Source organism: Protopterus annectens, chromosome 5.part1 (assembly GCF_019279795.1).
Source record: "Protopterus annectens isolate FY-2018-M chromosome 5.part1, PAN1.0, whole genome shotgun sequence".
Lineage (NCBI taxonomy): Eukaryota > Metazoa > Chordata > Ceratodontiformes > Protopteridae > Protopterus > Protopterus annectens.
The window spans coordinates 94,210,640-94,224,749 of record NC_056736.1 but is presented as its reverse complement, the minus strand read 5'-3'; positions in this window follow the sequence as shown (position 1 = coordinate 94,224,749).

Below are 14,110 nucleotides of genomic sequence, written 5' to 3'. Positions count from 1 at the left end.
ATGTAGGTGCCGTGTATGGCTGAAAAATGTACACAGTTAGAAACCGTGTACCAGAGGATAAAATTTAAACAAGGGCTGTAACAGCCCAAATAAAAGATTGTATAATGTCCAGTAGGCATGCAAATGGCCAAAACTATGGCTGGTTCATAGGTTCATAGGTTCATAGATTCATACTAGGCTATCTGCCCAAGGGCATTTATAAGCCTAGCCCATAGTTATTTGGCTTTCGCCACCCCTTTAGTTTGAATAAAACTATGCCTATTATTTTGCTGTGCCTCTGTCAAGCAGTGACACTGAAGTAATCCCTGGGGTATATCTGCGATCTCCCATCCATTGGTCAAGATTCCTCTTGAACAAGGCCAGCGAGGTGCTCTGCCTCACATGTACTGGGATTTTGTTCCACAGCATAGGGAGTCTCTGGGTGATGAATCTGTCCCTCCAGCACGTTCTATTAATAACCGTGTCAAGGTTTAAGTCTCCCGCACTTGTGGTTCTGTGGGATCTAGATTTTTTGAGGTGAAGCATATTCATCAAATCTGGGTTTGACATGGCCTTATATGTCAGGCACAGGTCACCTCTGAGCAAGCGGTATGAGACTGAATAGAGCTGGAGTTCTTTCAGTCTGGCAGCATAAGACATATTTTTGAGACCCTTTATCCTTTTGGTGAGGAACTTTTGGGGCCTTTCCAGCTGCTGCAGGTGTCGGGTCAGATACATTCCGAATGGGGCATTGTACTCAATCATAGGTCTAATGAGTGATGAGTACAGGGGGACGATGACCTCCCTTGATCTAGATGTGAATCCCTTCATGATCAGGTGGGCAATGTAGAAGGTTTTCCTAACTACTTTAGCAACATGAGTGTCAAACGAAAGGCTACTGTGAACCTGGGTCCCCAGATCCCTGATGACTTCTTCTGTGCTCAGTGGGTTGCCACCTATATGGTAGCTAGGGGTAACCTTGTTTTTCCCGAAGGGTATGACTATGCATTTCTTGGCATTTAACTTTAGGCCATGGCTGTGGCACCAGTTATCCGTTTCTGTGAGGCCCTTCTGAAGGATATCTGTGTCAGATGTGTTTTCGACTATGGCACCCAGTTTGCAGTCATCTGCAAACTTTGTCAGCCATAACCCTCCTGCGTTTGCTTGTACTTCAGAAAAGTAGATGCCGAACAAGAGTGGACCCAGGACTGAGCCCTGTGGGACACCACTTGTGACAGGCTTTGAGTCTGACATGGCTCCAGCAACTCTGACCCTGTGGGTTCTGTCACTTAGCCAGTTTGCAACCCATCTTGTGATGTATGGGTTTACATTCAAGCTGATGAGTTTTTCGATGATACCTGAGTGGGGTATTGTGTCGAAGGCCTTTGCCAGGTCAAGGTAGGCTGTATGGACTGCCTTTCCCTCATCAACTGGCTTGGTGACTGTCTCGAAAAAGTCAACCAAGTTTAAAAGGCATGATCTGCCTTTGACAAAGCCAAACTGGGTTGGATCCAAAGTCTGCAAGTTCCCTATGTCTTTATTTATGATTTCCATTATGATCCTCTCCATGGCTTTGCAGATAAGGCCTGTCAAGCTAATGGGACGATAATTTCCAGGGTCGGTGGAGGCACCGCCCTTGTGAAGTGGGACCACAGTCGCCGTGCGCCACTCCTTGGGTACGTATCCTGAGGTGAGGCTAAGATTAAACAGCTGTCCTAACTGCGGGTTTAATTCCTCATTGAGTTCATGGAGCACACAGCCGGGGACACCATCCGGTCCCATGGATGCTGTGTTTTTTGCTTTGGAGAGAGCAGTTCTCACCTGGGCGTTGGAGATGTTTGGGGGGCTACAATCCTCTGGTATAGATATCTCTCCTTTTCGGGAGTTTGTACTGAACCTGTCAGCCAGTATGTTGGCAATGTGTGTAGGTTCAGTAATCTTCACATCATTTTGAACTAATTCTGAGCATATCTGGGAGTTTCCTCCTAGGTTTCTAACATAGCTAAAGAAGGCCTTATGATTGTCTTTTGAGTCCTTGGCGATTTTTCTCTCAAAATTTGCCTTGGATGATTTTATGAGAGATCTTAGTTTTTTACTTATAATGATCAAAGGTGTCTTACCTTTCAAGGATTTTGCTCTATCTTGTAGTAGCTTCCTCCTTTTGTTGTAGAGCTTGTTTATGGCTGGGGTCCACCAGACTGGATGTTTGCCTTTGGTACAAAGAGTCTTAGTTTTGTTTGGGATTGCCTGATCCATGCAGTCCTGTAGGTGCTGGTAGAAGGCATTTGTAAGTGATTCAGCGGTTTGAGTAATGTTTACCACTGGCTCAGGGCCTTAAAGGAGACCACACTAGTTTTAGAAGTGTGAAGTCAGCTTTTGAGAAGTTTTTCACTGTGGTCTTTTTTATTTCAGGTGGGGCGGGATGAGGACCTCCAGCGAGATTAGTTTATGATCTGATCTCACCAGTGAGGGGTATACTTCTGGTGTTGAACATTGTGATCCCATGTTCGTGATGATGAGATCAAGTATGTTTTCTCCTCTTGTGGGGATGGTGACTAGTTGTTCCATGGCATTTGAGTTTATGAACTCCAGGAACCTTTGGGCTAGAGTGTTTGGGCTTGAGTAGTGTTCCCAGTCTATATTAGGGTAGTTGAAGTCACCTAGTATGATGGTGTTTGGAGATACATTTATCAGGAAGGCCATGTGAGGTTCCTGAGTTTGAGAGGGTGGCCTGTAACATGCTACAAATTGCAGAGCAGTCTTGCCTATGGTTAATTGCACCTGGATGGTCTCCGATGCATCGTGCGTTGCCACCAGCCTTGAGGTGTGGGTGTCCTTTATGAATATGGACACCCCCCCCCTCCTTTCTTGGTGTTGTCCGGATTTTGGGGCCGGAACGCATGATATGAGGTGAAACCTGATAGTGCTGGGGTGCTCTCAGGAGCCTTGAACCAGGTTTCTGTCACAGCACAGACATCGATGTTCTCCATACTGAGAAGGGCCTTGAGTGCGTGCATCTTGAGATTGAGACTTCTGGCATTGAGCAGCATTACCCTTAGTTTTTTTCCTTTTTTGTGTTCTAGGGTGGTAGGTTTAGAATTTGAGCCTTGCCTATAAAAGGCACTATGGGGGTGGCAAGAGTCTTTGCCAATATCAGAAGCCTAGGGGTGAAGGTGCAAGCCGTCCCTTGCAAAGCAGCGTGGCTTGTCCAGCATGTCATCCCAGGCAGACAGACATTGGATCCCCTTTGAATGACACCAGAATTTAAGCCAATTATTAAAGCTGATCATCTTATCACTGTATTGTGGCATCATTCTAGGTGAAGGTAGGATACTGCTCAAGGTCAGGGTCATACCTGCCTGGGCTACATAATCAGAGAGCTCCTCAATGTCTCTTTTCATGTAGTCCAAGGAGGTACGTCTCAGGTCATTGACACCAGCGTGGACAATGACAGTGGTGATTTTAAAAAAAGTGATGCAATATATAAAAAATGTATAGGAAAACCAAAAATAGTTCTGAATAGCAAAAATGAAAAGCACAACCACTGGAACCACAAAGCTGTTGATCAATTTTAATCCAAACCGATGTTAAAACAGTATTAACGCCTTATCCACACAATAAAACAAAATAGCATTTTCGTCAAATTCAATGACTTCATCAGATAACAATTGAATACATTTTCCCCTGTATTTATAGCAGGACAAGCACTCAATTTAATAATTGATGAATCAAACTGATGCAATATATAAAAAATTTATGTTTTTTTAATAGATATGCCACATTTAAGTGGCGCGCAGTGATGCACAAACATGATAATTTGCCAAAAAAAAGTGTAAAATATGAAATTTAAAGCTATACAAAGTTATTGCATTATAGTGGCCAGCATGCAGAGTCATAACAATAGCAGGTTATACTGGTTGCTAAGGACATAAGCCCTGGTGTAGTGCAGTATCCAGGGTATACGCAATTAGGTGTATGTAAATGAGCCAAGTTTATTGAATAGCAAAATGGGCCACCATGTCCGCAGGTACTAATTATATAAGGGCTAGAACCATGATAGTGTAGGCAGAAGAGACAGCTGAAATTAAAAGGGGGTGTGTCATGGCATGTATAAGCAGACTGGAGCTTAGCAGCACCTGTTTCTGCTCAGGTAAGCATAGCTAAGCAGGGGGGGGGTGTCTGAGGCTGCTAAGCTGTGATTAGTCCCACGGCATGTGTTTTATCTGGTTAATGAAAAGCTAAGCATGACCGTGTACAGTGGAGGACCCTTTCTGCTCAGCAATGTTTACACTAGCTCTGTGGGTTTGTGCAGAGCACAACAGGGCTTAGCAGTGGAAGAAATAAAAAAAGTGTGGGGGGGGGATAGCCTGGGAAAGCCAATCAAGCATAAATAACTGATAAGCCCTGTTCCACTGACACTGGCCCATTCAAACCCCCTCAATAATATAGCTGGTGAGTAGAATGTATCATAGTCAGCCAATCACACAGGCTGCATCTGCAGCACACCAGTATAAAGTATGCATACACCCTTCAATATTATTTTTCCCACATACTTTGCACCATTGCAGTACACACTTGGAAATTTTAACAGACAAAATGATAGGGGATGCTGCTGCTCTGCTATGTCTGTATGCACTTCAGGTTGAGGACAGAGATGATGGTGATGATGACAACAGGCCCAGATTGAGCAGGAGAAGAGTGTTCTGGCTCAGGGTAACCTTTCAAGAGCTACATGAGCTGGAGATAGTAGAGCACTACAGGGTGGACAATAACATACTACAGCGACTCACCAAACTTTACCGCCCTCACCTCAAACCCACAACCAACAGAGGGGAACCCATCCTAGTGGAAACTAAGGTATGTGTAGCCTTAAGAATACTAGCTACAGGTTTTTTCCAAACATCTACTGGGGACATCATGGAGATCTCACAGGCATCCGCATCCAGGGTACTCCACCAATTCCTGGATGTCATGCTAACACATGCACATTTATTTCCCCAACACCCCTGAGGAGAGGACCAGCAATATGCATCTCTTCCACCATGTAGCAGACTGACCAGAGGTACTGGGTGCATAGACTGCACTCATGTACACATCTAACCACCCCCCACTGAGGAGGGTAGAGTCTATATCAACCACAAGGGGTATCACTCCATCAACTGTCAGGTCGTGTGCAATGCCCAGGGCATTATCATCAATGTGCATGCTGGCAGCCCTGGCAGTTATCACGACTCCCACATCTGGCATGCATCACAGCTGTACCAGGCATTTGCCTGAGGGGACATCCTGTATGGCCATCTAGTGGGGTTTGCTGGTTACGCACTGGAGCCATGGATGATGACACCCATCAGAAATGCACATAAACCAACTGAAGAATGCCATAATGAGGCACACACACAAACTAGGAGCATTATAGAGCATGTGTTTGGGCTGCTTAAGTTACAGTTATGCTGCCTTGACATATCTGGTGGAGCCCTGCAGAGCTCTCCAGCCACATGTGCACACATGTTCATAGTATCTGCCATTCTACACAATATGATACTGCGGAAACAGCTGTGGCAGAAACATCACAAGGAAGGGACACACAGCCCCCACCATTGTCAAGGTCCCCACAGGCACAGGGGGACTCCGAGGAGGAACCCCCTGAGCCTGTTCCTATACATAGATGTACGCATGGCCAGTATGCCCTGGCCTTGGCAAAGAGGCAATCCATAGCACATATACTGACAACCTAGGGACCCAGGGACTGACACCTCACTCTGACTCACATACAGACAGTAAAATCAATGCCAACCACATCACACTATCTATACCTTACCATGTATAGACTGTGTACTGCATGCATCTGACAGAGTCAGCCCTGAAGCACTGTCATCTCAACTGCTGCTGGCACAAGGTAAGTCACTCTTGTTAACAACAAATGAATGGGGAAGTACACTGTGGTACATATGTATGGCATTGCTGCATATATGCATGGGAATGGAGTGGGTTACTGGGATAGCAGCAGACAACAGACAGCTATGTGAGACAACAGGCACTCTCTGCCAAATACTGGCTGCCCCACAATATGCAGTAGGCCCCAAGCCAGCAAAATCCACTGCACCATGTGAGGGACTTACAAACAAAGAGGTCATAGGACAAATGCATGGATGTCAATGTTGGAGTCCCATACATAGCTCTAAACCTCTTACAGCAAGAAATTTGTACAAAGCCATAAAGAAATGTGTCGCAAAGGCCCAAAAACAGGGACAAGTCTTAAATATTGCACTTACAAACATAGAAAGTTGATAGAATAACAGGTGTTGCAGCACCATGAGTTCTCTGAAGGGTAAGAAGTCTGAAACTCAAATGTCTGTCATTACCTTCTAACTTCAGTTTTAATAATTTGACAGTAATTTTCCAGACAACCACAGTTTTATGAAAAATGGACCCAAAATGTGAGGGAAACATCTGAACATTCGGTGAAAATCTGTACAATTCAGAAGTATGGCCCCCTACCCCAAACACACCCATGTTCCAATAGAACTGCAGTAACAGTTATGTTTGTAAAGTAATAGCAGCAGACCACACATTCCCAGGTCTGTCCCGATCAACTTGCTAAGATGTTCCATTTCCACAATATGTAGGGGTCAATGTGCTAGGTATGTGTGTGGTTAACAGTGTCAGGAAGTACACAGCACTGGCTGGGGGCTGTTGTGGCTTACTGGGCTAAGGGCATTACTGTGGGTGACAGGGTTCATGGTTCAAGGCTGACTGTGCCTATTATTTTGCATGTCAGCTTCACCTATGGTAGGAGTTCTACAGGCTCTCCAGACGTCATTATTTGTTGCTGCAAGAAAGCTGGAAAATGTAGGGACAGTGGGTGACAGATATGGACAGTACACCACTCTGAGTAACTTAGATGGTGCCTACTAGAGCAGCAGGTTGTGGCAAGTCAGTGTAGCACCAGGATACAAAGGCTGCCATGTACTGTGTCAGTACTCACAACAAGTCAGTGGGCACCATCTATACCCCAGGAATGTCAGGGTTTCTCAGAATGTCCACATGTATGCCTAGTATATCTGTTCTGTTTGTCATAGCATTGCATTTATCTGGCAAACTATTGGCTAAACAATACAGGTTGATGTGAAAACATCAATGACAGATGATTGAGATGCAAACATCATACCCATAAGAAAATGCAAGCTAATACAAAATCAGTATATCAACTGTCTACATTTGAAGGACCAATATTAAGCTGCTGTCCCCATGTCTGGTCCTATGTCTACTGTCCTGTCAAGATGTCTGCCTGTAACAGTTAGACAGCTATGGCCAACATGTAGCCTTAGAAGAACAGTGGAACACAAACTGTCTGAGCCCCACAGCAGATGTATGGGAAACAATGCTGGCCAACCTGATAAACAGCTACAGTCAGAGGTATGTAGTCCGTAACCCTGTGTGTGATGTTATGACTTCTACACCAGTCACACCAGAACTATAACTACATAAGAGCAGCAAGTATGGACAAAGCCTGTATCTGGAGCAGAGCAGGACACAGGGCCACACATAAGGGGAAAGATGAACCACTGGCCATACAAACGTAGCATGTGCAGACTACAACATGTTGTGCAGTAGCATGGGTTCCCTGCAGTGTGTGGAGTCAGTAGACAAATGTCTGTTAGTAGTTCCTCACTTTAATCTCTACTGATCTGCCACTGACATACCAGGATATCACAGTGCTGTACCAAATGTACCTTACATATTATGCAAAACACTGCTCAGTCCAATACAGTCTGTAGCCACCCTAGATATGACTCAGTTAATAAGGATAGCACATAGCCAGGAGATCCCTCAGCCAGTCTATCAGTGAGGTTCTGGACTGTTTCCAGGGTTCATCAGCTATTTGGCTGTAGCACACAAACTCCTGGACCGGAGTATAGGTATGTCTAGACTGGAGTCCCACTCTTACTATTGATGGTCATACTGGGCATGCTCCTGCACTTCGCTTCTGTCAGCCCATGTCTGAACACACATCTGACTACAGAACTGGGGTATACTTATATCCCTTCTGCATACCGACAGCTATGTACACCTTAACTGTCTATCCCCACCCCATCACACATGTTTAACCCCATCTATCTGAATGTGGTACATATAAGATTTATCTGTATCTGTTGACTGTGATATACATACAGATATATAGGTAACATATACAAATATATCATGTACAGAGAGGAAGAGACTGGACGGGGAGAGACAAACAGAAAGATATATATATATATATATATATATATATATATATATATATAGAGAGAGAGAGAGAGAGAGAGAGAGACCCTGAAAGGCATAAAATGATGTATTGCAACAACCACATGTACACCAATTTGAACCAGGGGCATGGGCAAATACTTTGGTGAGGCCCATTGTTTAATAGTAGATAGGGAGGGCTTGTACTCACACATCAGTTGCCGTGTGTGTGTGTGTGTGTGTGTGTGTGTGTGTGTGTGTGTGTGTGTGTGTGTTTGTGTGTGTATGTATGTATTACATGTACAGCAGACTACATACACCCAACAGGCCTATATCTGTGTAATGGCCACCCATATTGGCCCTGTGACTACTGTACTCCACAACATTGATCTCCCTGTCAGCAGCTACTGATGTCATACACCCCAAAAGCACTGACAGACACTCTCTACATATATAACTCATGTGGTGCATGCGATAAGTACGTACTGCTATAGTGGAAATAGGTAGTGGTTCAATTCCCAATAATGCCAACTGAGTGAGTGTGTGTGTGTGTGTGTGTGTGTGTGTGTGTGTGTGTGTGTGTGTGTGTGTGTGTGTGTGTGTGTGTGTGTGTGTGTGTGTGCATGCATATATAAGTATATTCCCTTGTGGCTTTGTGTGTTTCCTGCCTATGTGTGTGCAATGCCCATATATTCTGAGCCCTGTTAACCCCCATTCCCCTACTGTACAGGGCCTGCTGATGTCAACCACTTTAGATACAGCATTGGACACTCTGCAGGCATATAAGCTCTGTGGCACACATGATATGTGCTTAACACTATAGTACAATAAACTAGATAGGTAGGGGATTTTAGTCTCAAGATTGCCAACTCTGTGTGTGTGTGTGTGTGTGTGTGTGTGTGTGTGTGTGTGTGTGTGTGTGTGTGTGTGTGTGTGTGTGTGTGTGTGTGTGTTGGTTATACCATTTGTAGGCCTGTTCCACCCTGTTAACCACCCATTGCCTTACTTTGCAGGGCCTGCTGATGTCATCCACATTAGATATAGCATTGGACATTCTTCAAGTGTGTAAGCTCCATGGCACACCCAATAAGTATGTAGCATTCTAGTACAATAAACTCAATGAGTAGGGGTTCTAATCTCAAGACTACCATGTGTGTGTGTGTGTGTGATCTGATACCTCCCATTGCATTAATTGACAGGGCCTGTTGATGTTATCAGCCTTAAATGCACTGTTTCACACTCTGCAGGCCTTACCTCTCAACTGTATACAGTTTTGCCAAATGTCCAGATGATTGCCTAATATATTTTGTCTGTATGTCATAAAAGTATGGTTTCTTGGCCAGTCATTGGGAAAGCATTAAGAGGTGAAGTCAGACAATAATAACAGACATCTGAGTGTCAGACTTCATACCTTTCACAAAAGTAATGATAGTATGAAACCGGTCTCTCTATCAGTTATCTACATTTGTAAGAGCAATATGTAAAACCTGTCCCTATTTTTGCTCCTGTATCCCCCCCATTATTGAAGGTTTTGTCCACATGTATTGTTCTAACATGTTGAGACGTATGCCCCAGGCATAAAAGCTCCATTGCATATGCAATAAGGACATAGCACTATACTGCATATAAATAGATAGGTAGGGGGTTGTAATCTCAATACTGGTGATTGTGTGAATGTGTGTCTGTGTATACATATCCTCTGCAGCAGCGTGGCTGTCTTGCCTGTGTGTGTGCAATGCCTATACCATTTTGTGTGCCTGTGCCACCCTGTTAACTCTACCATCACCAACCTATTCAAGGCCTACAGACGTCATGCACCTTAGATGCAAAGTTACACATTTCAAACATAATACCACTGTGGTGCATGAAATATGTATGGTGGGCTATATTTTACATAACTAGATATATAGGTGTTGTAAGTCCGAAACTGGCAACTCTCTTTGCATGACTGTTGGAATGCAAGTCCCCCTGCAGCAGTGTGTGTGTGTGACATGTTATACCATTTTAAGTACCTGTTAAACCCCCAGTGACAATCCTTACAGCACCTGCAGATTTCAACCAACTGAATAGTAGTGGCAGACACAAAACTTTATAACCTCTGTGGTTCATGCACTATGCATATTGAGCTATCTTATGTATAACTAGCCAGGTAGGGGATCTACTATCAACAAGGGTGGCTCATGAGTGTGTGTGTGTGTGTGCGTGTGTGTGCGTGTGTGTGTGTGTGTGTGTGTGTGTGTGTGTGTGTGTGTGTGTGTACATATGTATATCCCCTTGCAGAAGTGTGCATGTGTTAGGGCCACAAACATACCTCTCGACCCCTTACAGAAAGACATCTGGAGAAAGCCATACAGAAAAGTGGGACAAAGTCCACATATTGGGGTCAATCTTTAAATATTACCATACACAGGAGATAGCATAATGGATTGCGCATTTGAATGCATTTTCTGAAGGGTATGAAGTCTGACAGCAAAATATCTGTCATTATTGTGTAACATCAGTCTTTAATGATTTCACACTACTTTGCCAGAAAAACACACAATGTTATGCCAAATGGAACAAAAATATGTGGCAAACATCAGGACATTCTGAAGACATCTGTAGAGGTGGGAGTTATGGCCACCACCTGTTCCACCTTGCAGGTTACAGTCCATGTTTAGCCAGGTGTTACCTGTGACAACACAAACAATAAAGAGGTCCCCAGAGTGTAGGACAACAAACATCTTCTAAGGGTGTCTACTAATTGCATAAAGCAGCTATTTCACATCAGAAGCAGCTTACTGGTATGAGAAATAGCATAACCTATGCTGATGTGACACAAAGAAACAATCATATTGGCAACAAAGGGAAGTCCTGTCTGGTGCATTTGCCATGGGTTATGGTAAGTCTTGCCAAGTGTCACAATACTACAAGATGTGTCCCACATTCCACATTTGATAAAGTGACAACCCTACCCTGTGTTGCCTATGTGTGTGCAATATGTAGACATGTATACACCCTGTGAGTAGCTGCTGCCTGCAATAACCCACATGTATGAAGGCATGAATGCTAACTGCCACCTCCCACATATGTAGGCACCACCTAAAGCTGTGGCAACAGTGAATAGTGTACTCTCTGTCATTGACACACAAACCAATGTTAACACACTGCAATAGGGTCATACAGCGGGTATGGAATGGTGGCCAGGTCCTGGCATCCAGCTGAATACAAAAAACAGTACCATCATACCATATGGCAAGGACATGGAACCACTATTTCCCATATCAATGGCAACCCCATAAATGCACAAACTGCATTGACAGACCTGGCTAGTCAGGTTGATAACACTGTTGCATTCACCTATGAAATAGTGGCAGTGGTCAGAAAAGGCTTGGACATGGTTCACCACATAGGTAAAGTGACTGCATCTAGACAAAAGGTGGACATTACCTCTGTATAGTCCTCAGTCAGTACAACAATACATTAACAGCATGGCCTGTCTGGTATGTACCTATGCATGTATCTTCACCAAATGGAAAGGCTATGTTAACACCCACAAAAGGTTATCCATGGCCTTCAACACCTGTGCCATGCAGACAGCCTTGAATCAGTACTGCCCCACTCTGTATGGGGCAGGTTGTCCACAGGTGGGCTGTAGCATTTCTAGATGGCAATGTTGTGCTCAGCCCTTCAACAGCTGCCCCATATATATCAGTATAACTCTGTGTGCATTACTGGCATGATAGGCTTGAATCACATATGACACAGCAAAAAAAAAAAAAAAAAGCTGGAGAGACAAGTTTGTCTCCCAGAGGCTGCCCTGTCTCAGGAATTCACTTCCCAAAAATGTCAAACAGAGTACCATGCAGACCCTCATCAACTGCAGTAAGGTTGAGTGGATTTCAAAAAAAATCTGTCTCAGGGGTCCAAAGTGTGTCAGTCAATGGCATGAGCAAAAGATGCTGATAGATGATTCTGTTGGGGATATAGTGCTGGATAGGTTTGTAAGAGACACTGAGCCAGTACTGTAGTAACCTCCTCTGTACCTATGAACCTGTGATCCTACAGAACTCCCAGGTGACATGTATCAAGAGTAGCATGCTGTGTCAAGGGGTATGCATGCAAGGTACGCTGTCTGCCCCCATTGTCCCTCACACACTCTTCCACGCTTATGTACCTAGGTAAACATGGTGTCTACTGGGTCTATGTTCTTCATGGGACCATCCAGGACTACGTGCCTGTGGCCTGCCATGTTGCAGTATGGGCAGCACAATCCTGCCGGTAGTGCTGGTGGTACTGCCACTATGGGAGTGTTAATGTGCATGGCAACATAGGCTCTCAGCTGATGTTGTTGCTGACCTACAGCCACGTTTCTGACACCCTACTCCCACCACATGTTCAAGCACAGCCACTGCACAGTTAAGGACTGACAATGTCTCAGCCCACCATCAATCCACTACATCAGTGAAATGACATAAGGCATCACCAGTGCCATGGAGAGTATCATGCATGCCAGGCAGTGTGGCATCAATGACTCTGAACATCCATCTGGAGTACTGTTCACAACATGCCTGTACCTCCATGATGGACCAAAATATGTGTCGGGTGACATGTGCTGTGACACCTCTCTCAGGTGCTTGATGGGTAGCAGTCCATCTTTGAGCACCCCTGTCAATCTGCCTCTGTGGGACCTCTCCAGGTCTCTGGCTATGGCTAGTGTCTACAGTCACAGATGCCATAGTCCCTACACTCCCCTGTTCAATGGCACCACCCTCTGACTGCCTAATATCTGTGACTGCTGGGGACTGGGTATGTGTGGGCATACTGATTGTGTGCAGGCACATTGGGAGTGGAAGTGTGATATCAACCAATGGGATAGATTCAGCCACCAACAACCGTACCTGTGCCTCACAATGGCCACCATCATCGAGTCTGATGACACACTGACATCAGGTTGTGAGGTGAGGGGGACACACTCCATACCCCATAGTCACCAGTGAGGGGAAGACAACATGACCACAAGAATACCTGCACTATAATGTTTGCTGATCCACACACACACACACACACACACACACACACACACACACACATGCACACACATGCACACACGCACGCACACACACACACACACACACACACACACACACACACACACACACACACACACACACACACACGTGAGGTGCCACAAAGGCATTATACACACCACACCTTCTGACTGATGCCATACACAACACACAATCAGACCACACCAGACACACTCTTGACAGGCCCTGAACAACATGCAGTGCAGCTACTTGCATTTAATGTTGGCAGTACTATACACCTGTGAGATATGTGACACATCAGAATATGGGATAGACCTTCACCTAACACACAGTGCACCCATTTGCACAATAGTAATGTATCCCTGTTTAGCAGACTGGCTACACCTATACAAAACTATGTGTTAATATGTTACAGCTCCTGCAGAAATGCTACTGTGATTACCAATGTGATGCACTGCAGTGAATCCCACCACAAGTGAACATGCACGTATTGCAACACGGATAAGCTTAACAGTCATGTGCATGGCAAAATGGCAGTAGTTAACATGCCTAGGGTATAGGTGAGCCATTACATGACAGTTCCACACTCACTGGCTACAGGTTGCTGTTCTCAGCCACACCAGAGGTACCCATGGATTTGTGGGGGAGAGGTATTGTCAGCGACACTTGTGGCATTGATGCAGGATAATACGTGCATTTATCAACATGTACAGTACAAGCTGTGATACTACCCAAATTGCTGACATTCACAATACGTGTGCACATGTGTACATTACAAATCCCCACCCACAAATGCAGATTGACCTCACATATGCATACAGGTATGCAGATGTTGCTACTATGAATACTACAGCATTAATGTGATAATGACTGGA